Source organism: Salmo salar, chromosome ssa20, assembly GCF_905237065.1.
Source record: "Salmo salar chromosome ssa20, Ssal_v3.1, whole genome shotgun sequence".
Lineage (NCBI taxonomy): Eukaryota > Metazoa > Chordata > Actinopteri > Salmoniformes > Salmonidae > Salmo > Salmo salar.
Window position 1 is genome coordinate 70,158,207 of NC_059461.1, and position 21,740 is coordinate 70,179,946.

Genomic DNA, 21,740 nt, shown 5'->3' on the forward strand with positions numbered 1-21,740 from the left:
TCATGCAATTTGCACACACTGTATATAGACTTTTTTCTATTGTGCTATTGACTGTACGCTTGTTTATTCCATGGGTAACTCTGTGTTGTTGTTTGTGTCGCACTGCTTTGCTTTATCTTGGCCAGGTCACAGCTGTAAATGAGAACTTGTTCTCAACTAGCCTATCTGGTTAAATAAAGGTGAAATACTTTTTTTTTTAAATAACAGCAATATGTTTAGGCTACTACATGATACTAAAACATTTCCCTTTACCTATCATGAGGTTGCTACAATCTAGCCTGTGAATTTAAGTTTACAACGTAGGTGCACACAAGTCGAGAGAAAAGTTGGAGGTGACAGGCAATACTGCCTTGCACACTCTTGTCTGCATCTATCTGATATAGGGTGTAATCATTAGTCCAACAGTTGAAAAAAATTGTTTCTATTGGACAAATTCAGGTATGTTTATCCCCGTTTTGTTCCGTTTGCTTCCGTTTACGAAACGGCGGAAAGAATACACGACTGATCACGCGTCAACACAGTTCACTTTCATAGCAGCCACGTTCTATTCCTTGTCTCACCTTGTCCCTTCGCTTGTAGACTTCAATGCACAACACATCAGCTGTATGTGACCTGATGAAAAAACCTTTCCAAGCCAAACCCTATCATAACCACTACACACAGCCCACATCGTTGTCGCCATTAGCTAAAGTAACATCATAGTCAACAAAGCTAATAGAACTAACGTTAGTAAACCCGCTACAATCATGCAGTAACGTTACAGTGTACAGTCAGTAAGTAGTTTAGCACTTACACCGGCAGGCCCCGGTGGCAATACATTAGTAAAATCAAAAGCTTACCTTGATTTGAAATCAAATCAAATTGTATTAGTCACATGCGCCGAATACAACAGATGTAGACCTTACAGTGAAATGCTTACTTACGAGCCCCTAACCAACAGTGCAGTTTAAAAAAAATATGGATAAGAATAAGACATAAAAGTAACAAGTAATTAAAGAGCAGCAGTAAAAAATAACAATATATACAGGGGGGTGCCGATACAGAGACAATGTGCGGGTTGCACCAGTTAGTTGAGGTAGTATGTATATGGTAGGTAGAGTTATTAAAGTGACTATGCATAGATGACAACAGAGAGTGGCAGTGGTGTGGGGGGGGGGCAGCAATGCAAATAGTCTGGGTAGCCATTTAATTAGATGTTCAGGAGTCTTATGGCTTGGGGGTAGAAGCTGTTTAGAAGCCTCTTGGACCTAGACTTGGCGCTCCGGTACCGCTTGCCGTGCGGTAGCTGAGAGAACAGTCTATGACTAGGATGGCTGGAATCTTTGACAATTTGTAGGGCCTTCCTCTGACACCGCCTGGTATAGAGGTCCTGGATGACAGGAAGCTTGGCCCCAGTGATGTACAGGGCCGTTCACACTACCCTATGTAGCACCTTGCGGTAGGAGGCCGAGCAGTTGCCATACCGGGCAGTGATGCAACCAGTCAGGATGCTCTCGATGGTGCAGCTGTGGAACCTTTTGAGGATCTGAGGACCCATGCCAAATCTTTTCAGTCTGCTGAGGGGGAATAGATTTTGTTGTGCCCTCTTAACGACTGTCTTGGTGTGCTTGGACCATGTTAGTTTGTTGGTGATGTGGACACCAAGGAACTTGAAGCTCTCAACCTGCTCCACTGCAGCCCCATCGATGAGAAAGGGGGCATGCTCAGTCCTCTTTTTCCTGTAGTCCCCAATCATCTCCTTTGTCTTGATCACATTGAGGGAGAGGTTGTTGTCCTGGCACCACACGGCCAGGTTTCTGACCTCCTCCCTTGGAAGAGTTCCAGTGTTGTGTTGGATAGTCATAGCCAGCTAGCATCCCTCTGTTTGAGCAGGGTGATTGCTTCTCCTTCATTTTGGAAGCAATGAATTTGTTCAAAACTGTTCAACTATTGTCTTTCTCTCTCTTTGAGTCAACTACTCACCATATTCCGCTTTCAGTACTAGATTAATTCTCTGATCCTTTGATTGGGTGGACAACATGTCAGTTCATGCTGCAAGAGCTCTGATAGGTTGGAGAACGTCCTCCGGAAGTTGTCATAATTACTGTGTAAGTCTATGGAAGGGGGTGACAACCATGAGCCTCCTAGATTTTGTATTGGATTCAATGTACCCAGACGAGGACGGAAGCTATCTGTTCTCCGGCTACACCATGGTGCTACCCTACAGAGTGCTGTTGAGGGTTCTGTCGACCTTTATTTCAAAATAGTGTGTATTAATACGTTTTTCGGTGACCTGTGATTGTATTTAGTATAGTTTATTTAAAAAGGAAAACCTTTTCAATGTTTTATCATTTTTATGAAATTCACTGAAGAGGATGGTCCTCCCCTTCCTCCTCTGAGGAGCCTCCACTGATATATACATGATATATTACACAGTATATAAAGTATATATTAGATATGTAGTATATAGGCTGACAAGGTGAAAATCTGTCGTTCTGCCCCTGAGCAAGGCAGTTAACCCATTGTTCCCCAGGCGCCCGAACACTTGGATGCCAATTAAGGCAGGCCTCCGCACCTCTCTGATTCCGAAGGGATGGGTTAAATGCGGAAGGCACATTTCAGTTCAATGTATTCAGTTGTACAACGGACTAGGTATCCCCCTTTCCCTTTCCATTCCCGTTATATTTTACTTTTTTACTGCAACCTCCAACCTCAAGAGGATTCAGGAGCCTGCTCTCAATGAGTGTAGACAGCCTGCTGCTGCCTGCTGCCGCTCTGCTAATCGTCAGATGGGGGGAGGAGAGGAGCTAGGGGGCCCACGTGATTGGGTAACTGATAAATAAAAAATAAACTGAATAATAAATAATAATAAATAATGTGACAGGTCAATTGTGTGAGTCAGGGGCTGGGACCAAGCCCATACGGGGCCCAAGAGGGGAAAAAAACAACAACAAAAACAATGACTTTTATTATTATCATTACTACTCATTTTCTATCCAACCACAGGAACCCACTCTCCATTGTTCAAAATGCACCAGAGAGCATCATTTAGCCACAGAGGATCAATAGTTTTAAAAAACAACAACATGTGGATTACATTTTATCACAAGCGCATACAGGTAACTGCCAGAATAAAGAAAATACCAACATAAAGTGTCTTAAAAGGATCTTGAGCCACCACGAGCTGCCAGAACAGCTTCAATGCACCTTGGCATAGAAAACATCCACCCGACATAATATTAACTTTGTATCCCTCATTTACTCAAGTGTTTCCTTTATTGTGGCAGTTACCGGTTGCCTGGCACGCCAAATATACAGCTTGTTGTGTTGTGGCCATAGACATATAATCCATAGAGCTGTTTTGCGAACCTCTTACGCTTGAAATTTAGTGTTAAACTCATGGGTACGCTAGCAATGGCTGCCAGTTCTGTATGAATGGGAACTGCCATCTATTGACTGTATTTCTAATGTTGGTTGTGGCTGTCTGTTTGCCTACTCCATTTTTTTGTTTTTCAAAGTAGCTCATCTTGAGATAGGCTATTGCCAAGAGGAGCGCATTGGCCATCACCGTCAGTAGTCGGCAATGGCTTCAACTTCGTCATTAGGTGAGTCAGTGTGCCACTGGAAATTGTGTTTAAAAATCTGAAACTTTTTGTCAACAAATTATGCTGAAAAGCTAATCCATGTTTTTGTCACTTCTAGATTAGACTACTGCAATGCTCTACTCTCCGGCTACCCAGACAAAGCACTAAATACATTTCAGTTAGTGCTAAATATGGCTACTTCACTAGAACCCCATTTTTGTATCATATTACTCCAGTGCTAGCCTCTCTACACTGAATTCCTGTTAAGGCTAGGGCTGATTTCAACATTTTACTACTAACCTACGAAGCATTACATGGGCTTGCTCCTACCTATCTTTCCTATTTGGTCCTGCTGTACATGCATACACGTACGCTACGGTCACAAGATGCAGGCCTCCTTACTGTCCCTAGAATTTCTAAGCAAACAGCTGGAGGCAGGGCTTTCTCCTATAGCGCTCCATTTTTATGGAATGGTCTGCCTATCCATGTGAGAGACGCAGACTCGGTCTCGACCTTTAAGTCATTACTGAAGACTCATCTCTTCAGTAGGTCCTATGATTGAGTGTAGTCTGGCCCAGGGGTGCGAAGGTGAACGATAAGGCACTGGAGAGGCGAACGGCCCTTGCTGTCTCTGCCTGGCTGGCTCCCCTCTCTCCACTGGGATTCTCTGCCTCAAACCCTATTATGGGCACTGAGTACCTGGCTTACTAGTGCTCTTCCATGCCGTCCCTAGGAAGGGTGCGTCACTTGAGTGGGCTCGTGCATTGGAGGAGATCTTCATGGGCTATACTCAGCCTTGTCTCAGGGTAGTAAGTTGGTGGTCTGTTGATATCCCTCTAGTGTGGTTGGGACTGTGCTTTGGCAAAGTGGGTGGGGTTATATCCTGCCTGGTTGGCCCTGTCCGGGGGTATCGTCAGACGGGGCTACAGTGTCCCACGACCCACCCCTGTCTCAGTCTCCAGTATCTTTTTGTTGTTGTTGAAAACTCTGTTAATTCAGTTTTACACACATAATAAGACAACACAATAAACAATATAAATAATATACTCAACTAGAAAACAAAAAAAGAATAATAAAAAGAATACATACGTATAAAACACACCGTAATTTAGACAAGTTAAACACACCAAGCAGACGGGTACAGAGGTTAAATGGCAATCTGTAGGTAAGAGACGTGGGATGGGGCTGGAGAAATGGAAGCACTCACAGACGGTCATGGTCATAGGCTGATCATTCGCTGGACCAAAATGTACGTTTTCAATGTTTTTTTGTAGTTTGTTTTGTGTAAACAAAATAAAAACATGGCAAAACAAGCTCACGTTTTAGTCTCTGACAGGGCAAGAAGAATAAGGCATCCACAAGTCACATTCAATAGGAATCAATAGGTACATCACCAACCTCAATGTCCTCGCAAAGACCCACAAAGAAATGCTCCTTCAACCAAAAAGTCACAGGGGTGTCAAATACAGACTTATTTTTGGTTTTATAAGAATGCCATCAGAGGGTGGTCTGTTCAAAGGAAGACCGGAATGGAGCACAAACATCATTAAACAGTTTGTAGTTCCCACGTGTATTGAATTTTTTCTAATTTCAGAGAGCACAACCCATCACCCACCCAATATTTAAAAGATGGGGGAACTGTCATCTTCCAGTTCTGGAGTATTAGCCATCTAGCTAAAGGAGTTGTTTTAGCAACAGTGAGTGTCCAGTATATATGCTGCAATAGTCTATGTGTCCAGGGGGCTAGGGTCAGTCTGTTATATGTGGTGTAATTCTCCTGTCTTATCTGGTGTCCTGTGTGAATTTAAGTATGCTCCCTTTAATTCTCTCTCCCTCTCCTCCTGGAGGACCTGAGCCCTAAGATTATGCCTCAGGACTACCTGGCCTGTCACGTCCTGACCAGTATAGGGGTTATTTGTTATTGTAGTTTGGTCAGGACGTGGCATGGGGTATTTGTTTTATATGGTTCGGGTTGTGTGTGTATGTAGAGGGGTGTTTGATTTATGTATTCCGGGGTTTTTGGGCACTGTTCTATGTTAGTGTATTTCTATGTTCTGTCTAGTCTAGTCTATGACTATGTTTAGTTTATTGGGGTTGGACCTTCAATTAGAAGCAGCTGGTTATCGTTGCTTCTGATTGAAGGTCCTATAATTAGGAGTTTGTTTTCATGGGGTTTTGTGGGAGGTTGTTCGTTGCTTAGCTGTGTGTTGCCTGAATGGCTGTTTGTTGTTTGTTTTGGTTTTTCTTGTTTTGTTCTTAAGTGTTCTAATAAAGTGAATATGAGCGCTCAACCCGCTGTGCCTTGGTCTCAACCCTACGACTACCGTTACAGAACCTCCCACCAAACCCGGACCAAGCAGCGGGCCCAGGAGGAGGAAGGATCCTGGGCCAGGGAAAGAAGGGAGCAGCACCTGGAGCGGAGAAAGCAGCGCGCTCGGGAGGTGATGGCATCCTGGTCGCTGGAGGTATTAGAGGCAAGGATAGACTGGACGTGGGAACAACTACTGGACTATTGTGACAACCTGCCTGGGAAGCAGGTAAAGGTGGAGAGGTAGCCCCAATATTTTTTTTGTGGGGGGGGGGGGGGCGGGCACACGGGTAGTTTGGCTGGGCGAGGATTAAACCCCAAGCCAAATCCCTGTGTTTTTGTCAAGCAACCCATGACTGGACAGGTCCCGTGCTTTGGGGTAAAGCGTACTGTGGCGAGGCCAAGTATTTTCAGGCCGGTGTACGCAGTGCTAGCGCCCCGCATTTGTAAGGGGGAAGTGGGCATCCAGCCAGTAAGGGTGGAGCCAGTACTGTGCTCGAGACAGCCAGGGCGCCTTCACGGTCCCCTATGTCCTGTTCCCGCTCCACGCACTAGCCGTGGAGTGCGTCTCCAGTCTGGTACCTCCACTACCAGCACCACGCACCAGGTTTCCAGTGCATCAGCCCAGTCCAGTATGTCCTGTTCCCGCTCCACGCACTAGCCCTGAGGTGCGTGTCTCCAGTCTGGTACCTCCACTACCAGCACCACGCACCAGGCTTCCAGTGTGTCAGCCCAGTTCAACTCGTCTTGTTCCTGCTTCTCGCACTAGCCCTGTGGTGCGTGTCATTAGTCTGGCGCGTCCTGAGCCAGCCCCACGCACCAGGCCTTCCGGCAACAGTGCCTCGTCCAGGTCTTCCGGCAACAGTGCCTCGTCCAGAACTTCCGGCTACAGTACCCCGTCCAGAGTATCCGGCAACAGCCCACTGTCCGGAACCGAGTGAGACGGCCCTACAGTCCAGAGCTCCTGGAGTCGGCCCTACAGTCCGGGGTCGACGGAGAGGGACATCGCTGTAGAGACATTGTGTGAGTGGAGTGAGCCAGTGGTGGAGCGGGGTCTGCGTCCAGCTCCTGAGCCACCTCCTGAGGGGGGAGTATTGGGGAAAGGGGGGGGGTGTTGTAGGAGCAACGTCGGTGACGGTGGCCAGCCTCCCTTCCCTCCCATGTAATTTTGGTATTTATTTTGTTTTTGGGGGTTATTTTGTTTTTTTTGTGTGAGGTGCATCCGGGGTCTGCACCAGTGGGGGGGGGGGGGGGTACTGTCACGTCCTGACCAGTATAGGGGTTATTTGTTATTGTAGTTTGGTCAGGACGTGGCAGGGGGTATTTGTTTTATATGGTTCGGGTTGTGTGTGTATGTAGAGGGGTGTTTGATTTATGTATTCCGGGGTTTTTGGGCACTGTTCTATGTTAGTGTATTTCTATGTTCAGTCTAGTCTGTTTAGTTTATTGGGGTTGGACCTTCAATTGGAAGCAGCTGGTTATCGTTGCTTCTGATTGAAGGTCCTATAATTAGGAGTTTGTTTTCATGGGGTTTTGTGGGAGGTTGTTCGTTGCATAGCTGTGTGTTGCCTGCACGACTGTTTGTCGTTCGTTTTGTTTTGTTCTTAAGTGTTCTAATAAAGTGAATATGAGCACTCAACCCGCTGCGCCTTGGTCTCAACCCTACGACTACCGTTACAGGCCTGATGACTCATGTCTGTCCCCAGTCCGCCTGGTCATGCTGCTGCTCCAGTTTCAACCGTTTCAACCAATCTTTTAAAGGCCAAGATGAAAATATAACTTACATTTATATTTTATATTTTACTCAAACTATCTTTTAGTATTTTGTTTATTAGTCCATTTAATATGATCCCAACATGTTTTCCATGTCAGCAGTCACATTTTGAAGATTTAAGTACTTTAAGTATAGAGCAAAAACTGTGATAAGGCAAACTATATGCACATGATTAAAAATATTTACTCAAACGTTTGTTTTGTAAAATATCCCTTTAAACTAAATGCATGCACATAGGTATACAGATTAATTGGTATTAGCACATACAAAACCATCCTTGACACTTTTCTAAAGCTGGGTTTGTTTATTCCTACGGTCTTGCTAGCTGCCTGTTACCTTTGGTCTGTCTAGATATAGCTACCTCCAGCAGTCCCCAGTCTGAAGTGCAGTTCTTGTGCTCTATCTCTGGATGTGTTTACTAAGCCAGCCACAACTCCATGTGGACACAACTTCTGCATGGCCTGCATCAGTGGATACTGGCTCAAGGCCTGGAAGCTCAATCCTGGAAGTTCTGACTGGTGTGTCTGACCTCTTACTGTGAGACTCACCTGCAGCCTCATCAGCTATCCCCAGCCCTAAAGAGACACGCTTATTGACCGTGGACAACCTGGAAGAAGACAGGACGTGTAAGAAACACAACAAATTCCTAGAGCTGTTCTGTAGGACTGACCAAATATGTGTGTGCCAGTTCTGCACTGAGACAGACCACAAAGATCACCACACTGTTCCTCTATTGGAAGAGAAGAAGGCTCAGCTGGGGTAGACAGGCTGAAGTGCAGCATCTGATCCAGGAGCGACTGCAGAAGATTGAAGAGATGAAACACAGTAGATCTCAGAAACAAAAACACAGAGAGAGAGAGAAAGCAAAAACCATGGAACCCTTCACTGATCTGGTGCGCAGATTTTAGAAAAGCCAGACTTACTACATGGAGGTGGTCTAGGTACCGGAGTGCCAAGTCTAGGTCCAAAAAGCTTCTTAACAGCTTCTACCTCCAAGTCATAACACTCCTGAACATCTAATCAAATGGCTACCCGGACTATTTTCATTGTCCCCACCCCATCTCCCATTTTTACGCTGCTGCTAGCTCTGTTTATTATCCATGCATAGTCATTTTACCTATATGTACGTATTACCTCAATTACCTCGACTAACCGGTGCCCCCGCACATTGACTCTGTACCGGTAGGGTTATTTTATTGTTACGCCTTAACCACTTCCACCTTCTCCAGAGCTCTGCATCCCTCTGTAGCTTTCCTCACACCATGAACTAGTCTCAGATCAGTATTTACACTAAGCTCTGTGTAGGAAACCTGAGGAGAGCTCTGTGTCAGCTGGAGGAGGCTCTGAGAACCATGCCCCAGCTGTTGGCTACAGTGAGGACTTTACATAAGTCATTGTGTGATTCTGAGCAACAGAGGATGCATCAGTATGCAGTGGATGTGACTCTGGACCCTGATACAGCAAACCGCAAACTACCTGTCTGAGAATGGGAAACAAGTAAGACTTGGTGATATAAAACAGGATCTTCCTGACAAACCAGCAAGGTTTGATACAACTTCCTTTTATGTCCTGGGAAAGGGAGGGTTTCTCTTCAGGGAGATTCCACTATGAGTGGGAGGTTAAGGGGAAGACTGACTAGTCTATATGAAGGCCAGAGAGTCCATCAACAGGAAGGGGAAGATTACACTGAGCCCTGGGAATGGATTCTGGATTCTGTCACTGAGGAATGAAGATGAGTACAGCACTGGTGCTTCCACGTTTCTCCCTGAGAGAGAAGTCACAGAAGGTGGGAGTGTTTGTGGATTATGAAGAGGGTCAGGTCTCCTTCTGTGATGTGGAGGCCAGGTCTTTCATTGACTACACCTTCACTGAGAAACTCTATCCATACTTCTGCCCTGGTAAACGTAGTGGAAATTCTGCCCCTCTGATCATCTCTACTATCGATGAAATTGAACTTTTTCAGGTCAGCTGATTGTCATTGCTTATTGGGGTTGTCCAAAGAGAGGGAACATTCCCAATAACTTCGGAAATTTACCAGTAATCAAGAATCTGGGGATTTCTCAATAAAATGTAAGATAAAGAAAAAGGATAAAATTATAAAGGATGATGTTTCTTATATTTTTTACATCCAGAGCGACTTACAGGAGCAATTAGGGTTAAGTGCCTTGCTGAAGGGTACATCTGTCACGTCCTGAGCATAGTAAGATGTCATTTTATATAGTAGAGTAAGTCAGGGCGTGACAGGGGGTGTTTTGTGATTTTCTATGTTTTCTGTTTCTATGTTTGTTCTAGGTTTTCTATTTCTATGTTGTTTTTGGGGTTGATCTCCAATTGGAGGCAGCTGGTCCTCGTTGCCTCTGATTGATCATATTTAAGTAGGGGTTTTTCTTCCTGGGTTTTGTGGGTGGTTGTTTTCCGTTTTGTCTATGTACCTGACGGAACTGTTGGCTGTCGTTTTTGTTATTTTGTTTAAGTGTTATCGTTAAAAGGAAATATGAGCACTTTACACGCTGCGCCTTGGTCCCCTTTATACGACCCACGTTACAACATCGACAGATTTTTCACCTTGTCGGCTCTGGGATTTTGGTTACTGGCCCAACACTCTTAACCGGTTGGCTACCTGACGCCCTTAAATTAAAAATAGAATCTCAAAACTGTAAAATATTAACCTAAATATTACCTATCAATCTAGTGAATATAGTTACTGAAGATTTCAACACGGAAAAACCTTTATATTGTTCAACTTTCTTTCTCTTTTATATATCTTTGTGGTTATTTTTTTGGGCCGAACTGGTGTCAGTTGACTGTGTCAATAGTTCAATTGTTGCAGAGTTGCTTTCAAATGCCATCATTGTTGAAAATATATTTGTTTAATGAAAAAGGCAATTTTCTCCTGAACCATATGGTCTGTCCACTAGACTATTTACATTTTACTCTGGTTTCATGATGATCTTTTAGAATGGTTCAAGGGAACACCTTACAGATACAGGTATTGCCCTTCAGAGTTTCTGTAGTCTGTACAAAACCCTGGGAATCTGTGCACTGACTCTTCTGTTCACATTCACCACTATCACACTGCATCTGTCATACAGATGTAGGATCTTAATTTGAGCCAGTTTTCTACAGCAGGAAAAGAACCCTGCAGCAACAGGACATTTTAATTATTATGTGTATTATAATTAATGGACATTATTGTAGGGGTTGATGCATTTTTCGTAAAGGAAAATCTAATCTGAAATTTCAAAATGGAAACCGCAAACTTCCGAAACCTTTTGAAAACTCAAACACTACATATTTTAAATGTCCTGCATCACAGGAAGGTTCTCCTGCAATAGGGTGATCAAATTAAGATTCTACGTCGGTAATTGGAGTATTCTCACTGAAGTAATATTTAATAATACTAATGATAGTTATTCTACAGTGCACGATTTATGGAGATAATGTCGTCAGAGTGCATGATTTATCCAATGCAACAAAGTTAAAACACATCACATGTTCAATATTTAATATTTGTGGCCCATGTGGGAACTACCACATTTTTGGTTGGCGGAGACAGCATATTCCAAGCATGCCAGACTGAGCAGCCAGATGGTATTTAATGGTCACGTATTAACTGTTTGTACCACTTACTGTTTTAAGAGTCTTCAAAGCAGTGGGCATGTACTTGACATCCATTTGTTGGACATCATTCAACGACAGATATCCATTTGATATCACCAGCCCCCATCCCTTTATTACTTGTACACTATACATCCAAGAGTATCATTACTGTCCATGGTGCTGAATCTCAGATTGCCTCAATTGGCGCCCTGCCTCTATAGGCGCTATTTGCTTGTTTGTTTACTTATACCGTTCCTAATATGAAACACACACACACACACACGCACACACACGCCCTGATTCCTGGTGTCTAAAGAGATGTTGGCCTACAGCATAGAATGGCATATTATAAATCAAAGTTAATAGGATCTCTGTGGCCTACAGTGGGTTATCAATCCTGCACCATGGTTCATGCACCTTTGTGTATGTGACCCATCTTTCCATCTGTCCTCCTCAACTTTTGCCTAGAAACCAGCAGTGGATTAGAGTTGGAACATGGACGATACAGTAGATCATCACAATCAGATGTACCCAACCCCCGGGATACAACTATAACAGTTCTCCCCAAGGTGGCAGGACTTTGCCTTATAGGTTACCATCTTGGACTGCTCTTATGTCTCAGTGTCTCAGAAAGCAAGATGCATCCTGTTACACTTTTGATCCGTCCCTTTGTGTTAAGGACAAAGAGCCTTAAGGCCCGCATCATTCCCGATCACCCGCCACCTGGTTTGATAATAAAATGCTGCAGGATTAGGTGGAAACGAGAAGCCGTTATTATGGTGATCCTCACACTCAGTGATGTAATAGCACCTTGAAAATGGGCACGTAATCTGGGGATTAGCCACATTAACATGCTTGAAGTAAAGTAAACCTAATTTCCATAGAGCCACCCAACAACCACTGTTTCAGAGGTGGCAGTTTGCCAATGTCTGCTGCTGCTCACATTATGTCATATAGGCCTATAACGCTGAACAGTGGAGGCTGCTGAGGGGAGGACGGCTCATAATAACGGCTGGAATGGTATCAAACACATCAAACACGAGGTTGACTCGATTCCAGCCATTGTTATGAGCCATCCTCCCCTCAGCAGCCTTCACCGGTGTGGAGGTGTAAGTATTGGTTAGGATGAGCATTTGGTTGATTTATCACACGTATAGTCAACCTTGTTGAGTAATGTGGAGATTCAATTCAGTGATTTCAGAGTACTGTTGGTTCTTCCTAGTGTAGCAGGTGGTTGCCTATATGACTGTGTGCTTTCTTATGACTAGGTGACTCCTTTCCAAGATGGCAACAGTGGAGAAACGTGTAGATCTTGGGCTCGATCCCTAACCCGAACTCTCAGTTACATCTTTAAGTTTAGTCCTTATTCAGCACCATGGCCAGCTCCCTCCCCTCCACAGACTACAGACTACAGACCACAGGCCATACCTTACATTAGGGATCTTGAGTCCATACAACAGTGCCAAAGCTTATACAGTTGAAGTCGGAAGTTTACATACACCTTAGCCAAATACATTTAAACTCAGTTTTTTACAATTCCTGACATTTAATCTCAGTAAAAATTCCCTGTTTTAGGTCAGTTAGGATCCCCAATTTATTAGTAGAGAGAATTATTTATTTCAGCTTTTATTTCTTTCATCACATTCCCAGTGGGTAAGAGGTTTACATACACTCAATTTGCATTTGGTAGCATTGCCTTTAAATTGTTTAAATTTGGTCAAACTTTTCGGGTAGCCTTCCCAAAATTCCCCCAATAGGTTGGGAGAATTTTGGCCCATTCCTCCTGACAGAGCTGGTGTAACTGAGTCAGGTTTGTAGGCCTCCTTGCTCGCACAAGCTTTTTCAGTTCTGCCCACACAAATTTTCTATGGGATTGAGGTCAGGGCTTTGTGATGGCCACTTCAATACCTTGACTTTGTTGCCCTTAAGCCATTTTGCCACAACTTTGGAAGTATGCTTGGGGTCATTGTCCATTTGGAAGATCCATTTGCGACCACGCTTTAACTTCTTGACTGATGTCTTGAGATGTTGCTTCAATATATCCACATCATTTTCCTACCTCATGATGCCATCTATTTTGTGAAGTGCACCAGTCCCTCCTGCAGAAAAGCACCCCCACAACATGATGCTGCCACCCCCGTGCTTCACGGTTGAGATGGTGTTCTTCGGCTTGCAAGCCTCCCCCTTTTTTGTCCAAAGATAACGATGGTCATTATGGCAAAACAGTCCTATTTTTGTTTCATCAGACCAGAGGACATTTCTCCAAAAAGTACGATCTTTGTCCCCATGTGCAGTTGCAAACTGTAGTCTGGCTATTTTAATGGTGGTTTTGGAGCAGTGGCTTCTTCATTGCTGAGCGGCCTTTCAGGTTATGTTGATATAGGATTCGTTTTACTGTGGATATAGATACTTTTGTACCTGTTTCCTCCAGCATCTTCACAAGATCCTTTGCTGTTGTTCTGGGATTGATTTGGACTTTTCGCACCAAAGTATGTTCATCTCCAGGAGACAGAATGCATCTCCTTCCAGAGCGGTATGACGGCTGCGTGGTCCCATGGTGTTTATACTTGGTTACTATTGTTTGTGCAGATTAACGTGGTACCTTCAGGCGTTTGGAAATTTCTCCCAAGGATGAACCAGACTTGTGGAGGTCTACAATATTTTTTCTGAGGTCTTGGCTGATTTCTTTTGATTTTCCCATGTTGTCAAGCAAAGAGGCACTGAGATGGAAGGTAGGCCTTGAAATACATCCACAGGTACACCACCAATTGACTCAAATTATGTAAATTAGCCTATCAGAAGCTTCTAAAGCCATGACAACATTTTCTGGAATTTTCCAAGCTGTTTAAAGGCACAGAAAACTTAGTGTATGTAATCTTCTGACCCACTGGAATTGTGATACAGTGAAATAATCTGTCTGTAAACAATTGTTGGAAAAATTACTTGTGTCATGCACAAAGTACATGTCCTAACCGACTTGCCATTACTGTAGTTTGTTCACAAGAAATTTGTGGAGTGGTTGAAAAACAAGTTTTATTGACTCCAACCTAAGTGTATGTAAACTTCCGACTTCAACTATAGCTATGTGTGAAGAAAGTGACTGCATTGCCAATATGACATCTCCCACTGGGCACACACTGGTTGAATCAACTTTGTTTCCACGTCATTTAAAATAAACTATGTTGAACAACGTCGAATTGACGTCTCTTCTCAGTGGGCTGTTTACAATTAAGTGAAACATTCTTGGCCACTCCCTCATTCTACATGAGATGGTCTTGTGTAATTACTCTTAATTTGATCTGGGAAATTATTCAAACTCGATGAGACGGAAAGAATCCCACAGTCTATCAAAGGCAATCACATTGTCTTTTTCTCACTCGCATATCACTCTCTCCCTCTATCTTTGTGTGTGCGTGTGTGTGCGTGCGTGCGTGATGTGTGCGTGCGTGATGTGTGTGTGCATGTGTGTGTGTGCGTGCGTGTGTGTTTGAGTCTCTGTGTGTGTGGCTGTCAGTCTGACTGTAGTTAAAATAGAGGGTTTCTTCAGACTGAAGTTGCTCCTACTGTATACTTGGCAACAGAGTGGGTAGCCCTATTCAACTCAACAGGCGTATGAAGTGACATGTGGAGGAGAAATCAATTTGTTGTACTCTAGTAATAAATAAAGATGTGTATTTTGTAAGAGTGGATTTTTCTCAACACTCAAGAGTAGGGGGGGTTTATTGAAGTCCAAAACCTCAGACATGCACATTTTTGGTGACTGGTTGATTAGCTAGTGAGGTGTGTTATAGCAGGGCTAGCACAAAGGTGCTCCAAGGTGTCCCCTAGGAATGAATTTAGAAATACTGGTTTACACTGTAATGGTACCCATGTTGGTTTGTAGTTGTGCAGTACTTCTATTTCACCACATGATGGCAGTGTGACTCAGGTGCTCACAGTAACGTCACTGCTTCTTTCTTTGTTCTCCTGCCAATTTTGTGCTATTCAGTTTTTTCCTATAATGCCTATTAAATAAAAAACGAACACATTCTGGGGTTAAAATAAATAGCCTTTCACAGTTCATTTAATTGACTTTTTTGGTACATAATCAAGGTAATTCCGTCTAACGCAAACAAGAATAGCACTGCTTGTGCGATTGGTTGCTAAATAAAGCAAACACTGTCTGACAAACTACTGCTTTAGTCCAACAACTATGACACCTGTTTTCATGAACATTTGTATAATGTTGTCAGTAGCACTTCATTTAATGGTGCCATTTCCTCTATTTCCTGGTAGGAAATGATGTGGTAACAATGGGTACATTCGGCTACTTCAAAGAAATACAATTGTAACTACCTGGTACAGAACAAGTGCATGTTTTGATGAATTCCAAAGAAATAAAAAAGTAATTAATAAGTTATTATTATGTAATCCATTTTCACCATGTGTTAGTGTTATCTATATGTATTTTCTTCATGTCGCTACTGTGTATGGAGTGGGAATCGAGGTCATAGCTGGACTTTGGTCCCCTTCTCAAGGTATCTTCTTAATTATCCTGTCCCCACCACTGTCTGGTGTGTGTGTGTGTGTGTGTGTGTTTGTGTGTTTGTGTGCCTGGTCTGTCCGAGGTGCTGCTGTCCTCACCCCCTGCAGGTGTGGTGGGTTACCCCACGCTGATGTGTTTAATTGTGTACAAGTCCCATGGCTCGCTGGCGACTGTGTCCCTGCTGTGCCAAGGAGGACAAGGGCGACACAGGGCCCAGACGTGCTTGGCTGCGTATAGTTTTATACTTTTGATCAATATTACCTTTTCCCTTGTCCTATTAACGAGAACAGGTCCCACCCACAGCCAAAACAGGCCTATTTTAGGAAACATTCTATCCACCCCTCACTCCTTCAGCCCAGGCCAGCTGAACCGTCTCTCTAGGCAGTAGGGTGGATATTTTGATTTATTTATATAACTGTGGAGTGAAGCTGGCTGGCTATGGCCTGCCCCTTCTTCTTCCCCTCATCCTCCATCTCTTCCTCTTTCCCTCCCTTCCTCTCTCTCCCGCTTTCTCTCTCTTCCTCCCTCCGTCGTCCTCACCCATCTGTGCTGGTAAATAAGGCAGGGTGTGTGAGAATCTCATTACCGCGACACAAAGCAGCATTTCCTCTGAGGATTCAGTATGTGTGTGTGTTGTCTGTGTGCCGTGTGTGCGTCTGTGCCGTGTGTGTGCCGTGTGTTTGTTAGCCAGGTTCAATCACCACTCCGCTGATGGGGAGGGAGGGAGAGGCAGCTGGGGCCTCCCTTGCCCCGGCCTTCAATTTCCCTCCCAGTCCAGCCACTGGAGTGTGTAATTACTATGGGGGGGCTGGCATGGAGGTGTGATCCCTTCTCCTGGTAACACCACCCCCCCACACCCCACCATTCCTCCCTCTACCCTCCATACAGGCACCCCCTTCCACCCCCCAAGTCACACACTGAGCACCCATGATCTCCAACTGAGACCTCCGTGACACACTCTTCCATGCATGCACACACACACACACACTCACACGCACGCACGCTCACACGCACGCACGCACACACACACACACACGCACGCTCACACGCACGCTCACACGCACGTGCGCGCGCACGCACGCACGCACGCACGCACGCACGCACACACACACACACACACACACACACACACACACACACACAGTCTTCTGTTCATACTCTCATACCCTTCCTAGTTACAGTGTATTGGTGTGTATTCACTTGTACAGTGTACTCTGCAGTATGCTGGCGCCAAGTCCTTTGTTGGCACCATTTAGCATTTTCACACTGTCGTCTTGCTGTATGAACACTTCTCACAGGTACAGTGTGCAGAGGAGAAGGGTTTAAAAGGTCACTGCAGCTATGGTTTGAGGAAACTGGTTGATAGGATACAAACCTATTATATTGACAGGTTATGTTTGTTTGATGTATATGTCTGTTCCTTTGTAAAACTCCAACCAAATGCAATGCACCATAAAATGTATTTTCTGAGATCTCCCTGCAAGACCCATAAATGAGAAGATACAGGACGCTCGCTCGTGAGTCACTCACGATACACACACAAACACTTGCATATATGTACGCACACACACTTCCCTATATGGACTGCATAGATCTAACCAACCCTTGTCTATAATGTTGGCTATACATGCAATTCATCATGAACCCAGCCCTCTCTCTCTCACACACACTCTCTCACACACTCTCTCTCACACACACACTCCCTCCCACACACACACTCTCTCTCACACTCTGTCTCTCTCTTATTCTCACTCTCTCTCTAGTGTATGTGTGTGTGTGTGTGTGTGCGCGTGGGGGATTGTGGCTGTGTGACAGAGGCTGGCTCTTTGAGGATTCTGTGGCACTTGCCTGCATTCCTCTTTGAAGCTGTTTGATGACCGCACAGGGCACTTCACCACAGGGGGGAGTAGAGGGGTGTGCTGCATGGCTGTCATTTGTATACAGCTGTTTCTTTCATCTAGTCCTGCCTGCCCCCCACCCCACACCCTTCCCTCCTGTCTCCCTCCACTAAAACCCAGATTCTGGCCTTTCTTGAGTAATGTGCTAGTCGTGAAAAAATTAATAATGTGGACTGACTGCTGCTTGGCTGGATGGAGGATCTAGAAATAAAAGTGACAGCTATAGATCTAGAAGGTAATAGAATGGCCATGATCAGTTCAAAAGGCATCAATCAATCAATCTTCATCATACTGCACAGGCCACCTAAAACAAATATCAATGAATGTCCCATACATTCATTGATACGATCACATCCACACCAGAGTTCTGTGCTCACCTGTCTGGTGGCTGGTCCTGTCTCAGAGAGACAGGCTGAGACATGGGCCAACTGGGGGCTGACAGGGTCCACCTGGGGCATCTCTGTGTTACACCACACCACACACTCCTGCTAACATGGCCCAGATACTAATGCTATACACACTGCACAGGTGCTCCGCGAGCCAGTGTTAATGGCTGCTAATTGATGTAGCGGCGCATTGAGGCATATGTGGTTTCTGTGTGTATTCTAATGAGAGCAGAGAGGAAGGAGGTTTGGAGGTGCTGTCATGACTTCCGCCGAAGTCGGTCCCTCTCCTTGTTCGGGCGGCGTTCGGCGGTCGACATCACCGGCCTTCTAGCCATCGCCGATCCACTTTTCATTTTCCATTTGTTTTGTCTTTGTTTTACACACCTGGTTTCAAATTCCCCAAATTACATGTTCATTATTTAACCCTCTGTTTTCCACATGGTTTTTGTGCATGATTGTTTTATGTATGTTCGGTCCGTTATTGTGGGCTCAGTATTATGACATGTTATTGGAATATTTGAGTAAAGTTACTTGTGTTACTCATCTCTGCTGTCCTGCGCCTGATTCCTCTGCACCAGCTACACCCAGACCACTACAGGTGCTGTACGCCAACATGGCAGACAAGTCATGACAGTACACTACTGTACGTGAAAATAGATGTTGCTAGTTTTGGTACCAAAAATAGAAATGGATAACTTCACAGGGGTATCAGCATTGTCTCCATGACCAGAAAATCTCAAATCTAACTGTCAGAAAGGTTTGACTAATTGAAATTCCATTCTCACTGGATTTCTGTTAAGTATTGTGTATCATGAAACCTTGACAAGAGGCAATAGTTTCTACCACAACTAAGTTAGAACACAAGAACAGAGTGATAGGCAGCTAGACAAAGTGATACTAGTCGAGGGAGACACATCTCTCTCTCTCTCGCTCTCGCTCTCTCTCTCGCCTCTTGCTCTCTCCTCTTGCTCTCTCATCTCGCTCTCTCTCTCTCTATTTCTCTCTCTCTTGCTCTCTCTCCTCTCGCTCTCACTCTCTCTCGCTCTCTCCTCTCTCACTCTCGCTCTCTTCTCTCACTCTCTCTCTCTCTCCTCTCGCTCTCTCTCTCTCTCTTTTTCTCTCTATCTCTCCTCTCTCTCTCTCCCTCTCTCTCCTCTCTCTCTCTCTCTCTCTATCTCTCCTTCTCTCTCTCTCTCCCTCTCTCTCTCTCTCTCTCGCTCTGTCTCTGGCTCTCTCTCTCTCTGGCTCTGTTCCACAGAACAATAACTTTAAAATAATTACTCTTTTTGATTGTAATTCTGCCTCAAAGAAAATATGCTTGATTTCCACTGTGAATTATTCTAGCTTTTGTGGCTGATTTATCGAAAAAGGAGGGTTGCATTTGTAATAAAGCAGAATAAATTATTTCTTGGTGTTAATATTGGATATTTGATTGAAAAGGATACAGGAGCAGTATAAAATAGTCCAGTAAATTATTGTGTTGCAGCCAGGCTTGCTATTCAGAGGCGGGCGGGCTCAGAGGATATTGAAAGATAATAGCTTTTCTCTTTGCTAAAGATTGGTAATTACAGAGCCCTTATTGTCATTACCAGCCCATTTTCATTGTTCTGTGTTGAATGCGGAGACTCGATTTCCTTGGATTATCTTATTTTTGCTACGTCTGTGTTTGTGTGCGTGTGGATGGACATGGTGCGTGCCCGTGGTGTGCATGTGGATGGACATGGTGCGTGCCCGTGGTGTGCATGTGGATGGACATGATGTGCATGCGTGTGTTTGTGTGCCTGGGTGGACTTTGTGCGAGTGGGTGTGTTTGTGTGCATGTGTGTGAGTGGACTTGGTGCGAGTTGGTGCGTGGGTGTGTTTGTGTGCGTGGGTGAACAAGGTGCGTGGGTGTGTTTGTGTGCGTGGGTGGACATAGTGCGTGGGTGTGTTTGTGAGCGTGTGGGTGTTTGTGTGCGTGTGGGTGGACATAGTGCGTGGGTGTGTTTGTGAGCGTGTGGGTGTTTGTGTGCGTGTGGGCGGACATGGTGCGTGGGTGTGTTTGTGTGCGTGGGTGTGTTTGTGTGCATAGGTGGACATGGTGCGTGGGTGTGTTTGTGAGCGTGTGGGTGTTTGTGTGCGTGGGTGGACATGGTGCATGGGTGTGTTTGTGTGCATGGGTGGACATGGTGCGTGGGTGTGTTTGTGTGCATGGGTGGACATGGTGCGTGGGTGTGTTTGTGTGCATGGGTGGACATGGTGCGTGGGTGTGTTTGTGCGTGGGTGGACATGGTGAGTGGGTGTGTTTGTGTGCGTGGGTGGGTGGACATGGTGCGCGGGTGTTTTTGTGTGCGTGGGTGGACATGGTGCGCGGGTGTTTTTGTGCGCGTGGGTGGACATGGTGCGCGGGTGTGTTTGTGTGTTTTACATCACAACACGACATGTCAGTGTCCATCTCATTTTACCAGCTAGTTAGTGACAGTGGGAGACACACTACTGTTTAGAGCAGTTTTGTTTGGTGTGTAATCACAATCCTGAGTTTTGTGTTTTTGCTAATAATGCATGGTCCTCCACACCTTGGAAGTGTAGATACATATTTACCATGTCAATAAACCAGTTTGAATAGAATTTAATTGCCTGAGAGAGGGGGGTGGGGGGAGAGAGCAAGAGCCAGCCAGAGTGAGAGAGGGGGAGAGAGCGCTAGACAGAGTGAGAGAGGGAGAAAGAGAGAGCAAGACAGAGTGAGAGAGGGAGAGAGAGAGCAAGACAGAGTGAGAGAGGGAGAGAGAGAGCAAGACAGAGTGAGAGAGGGAGAAAGAGAGAGCAAGACAGAATGAGAGAGACCTATGGAGAGAACATTAATTGTCCATGACTGTGACTGTGTCCTCCCCTGTTTGCCTGCCACTAGCCAATCAATAGTTAACATAGTCTGATTATAGAGGGAACACCCCCTCTCTTAAAGAGGCATTGTACACAACATCAATCAATAAGGCCACTGAAAGGCAGCTCTCCATGGGTGCTCTATGAGTCAGTGTAGGAAAACATGTATTTACGTGACGGGTAGCGACACAAACAAAACCACAATTAACGTAAACACAAATCACTGTTTTATGTTGTAATGTAAATATTTAGTCTGGTTACATGTGGAGCTAATTTGAATTACCATAGATTTTCAGCTTGGATCTTTCCTATAGTACAGTACATAAAATGTAATTTATGACTATGGTAGTATTGTGTAGTAAATGTAGGATGACTATGGCAGTACTGTGTAGTAAATGTAGTATGACTATGGTAGTATTGTGTAGTAAATGTAGGATGACTACGGTAGTATTGTGTAGTAAATGTAGGATGACTATGCTGCCCTACCAAGCAAAAAGGCAGTAACTGCTCATTTGGTTGAACATGAGTTCATGTCATTTTTGCTATGTTAAATATATACTTAATCATGTGAACAAGTATCCTGCCTATATTGTATTGTGTTTTGGAGAAAATGGGGGGTCATGTTAGCAGTAATTGCATAAAGTTACTGTTTAACCAAGGTAAATAAAAGCAATTTTTCTCAGTTCCGCTCAATGAGCAGTTACTGCCTTTTTGCTTGGTAGGGCAGTATGGTAGTATTGTGTAGTAAATCTAGGGTGACTATGGTAGTATTGTGTAGTAAATGTAGGATGATTATGGTAGTATTGTGTAGTAAATCTAGGATGACA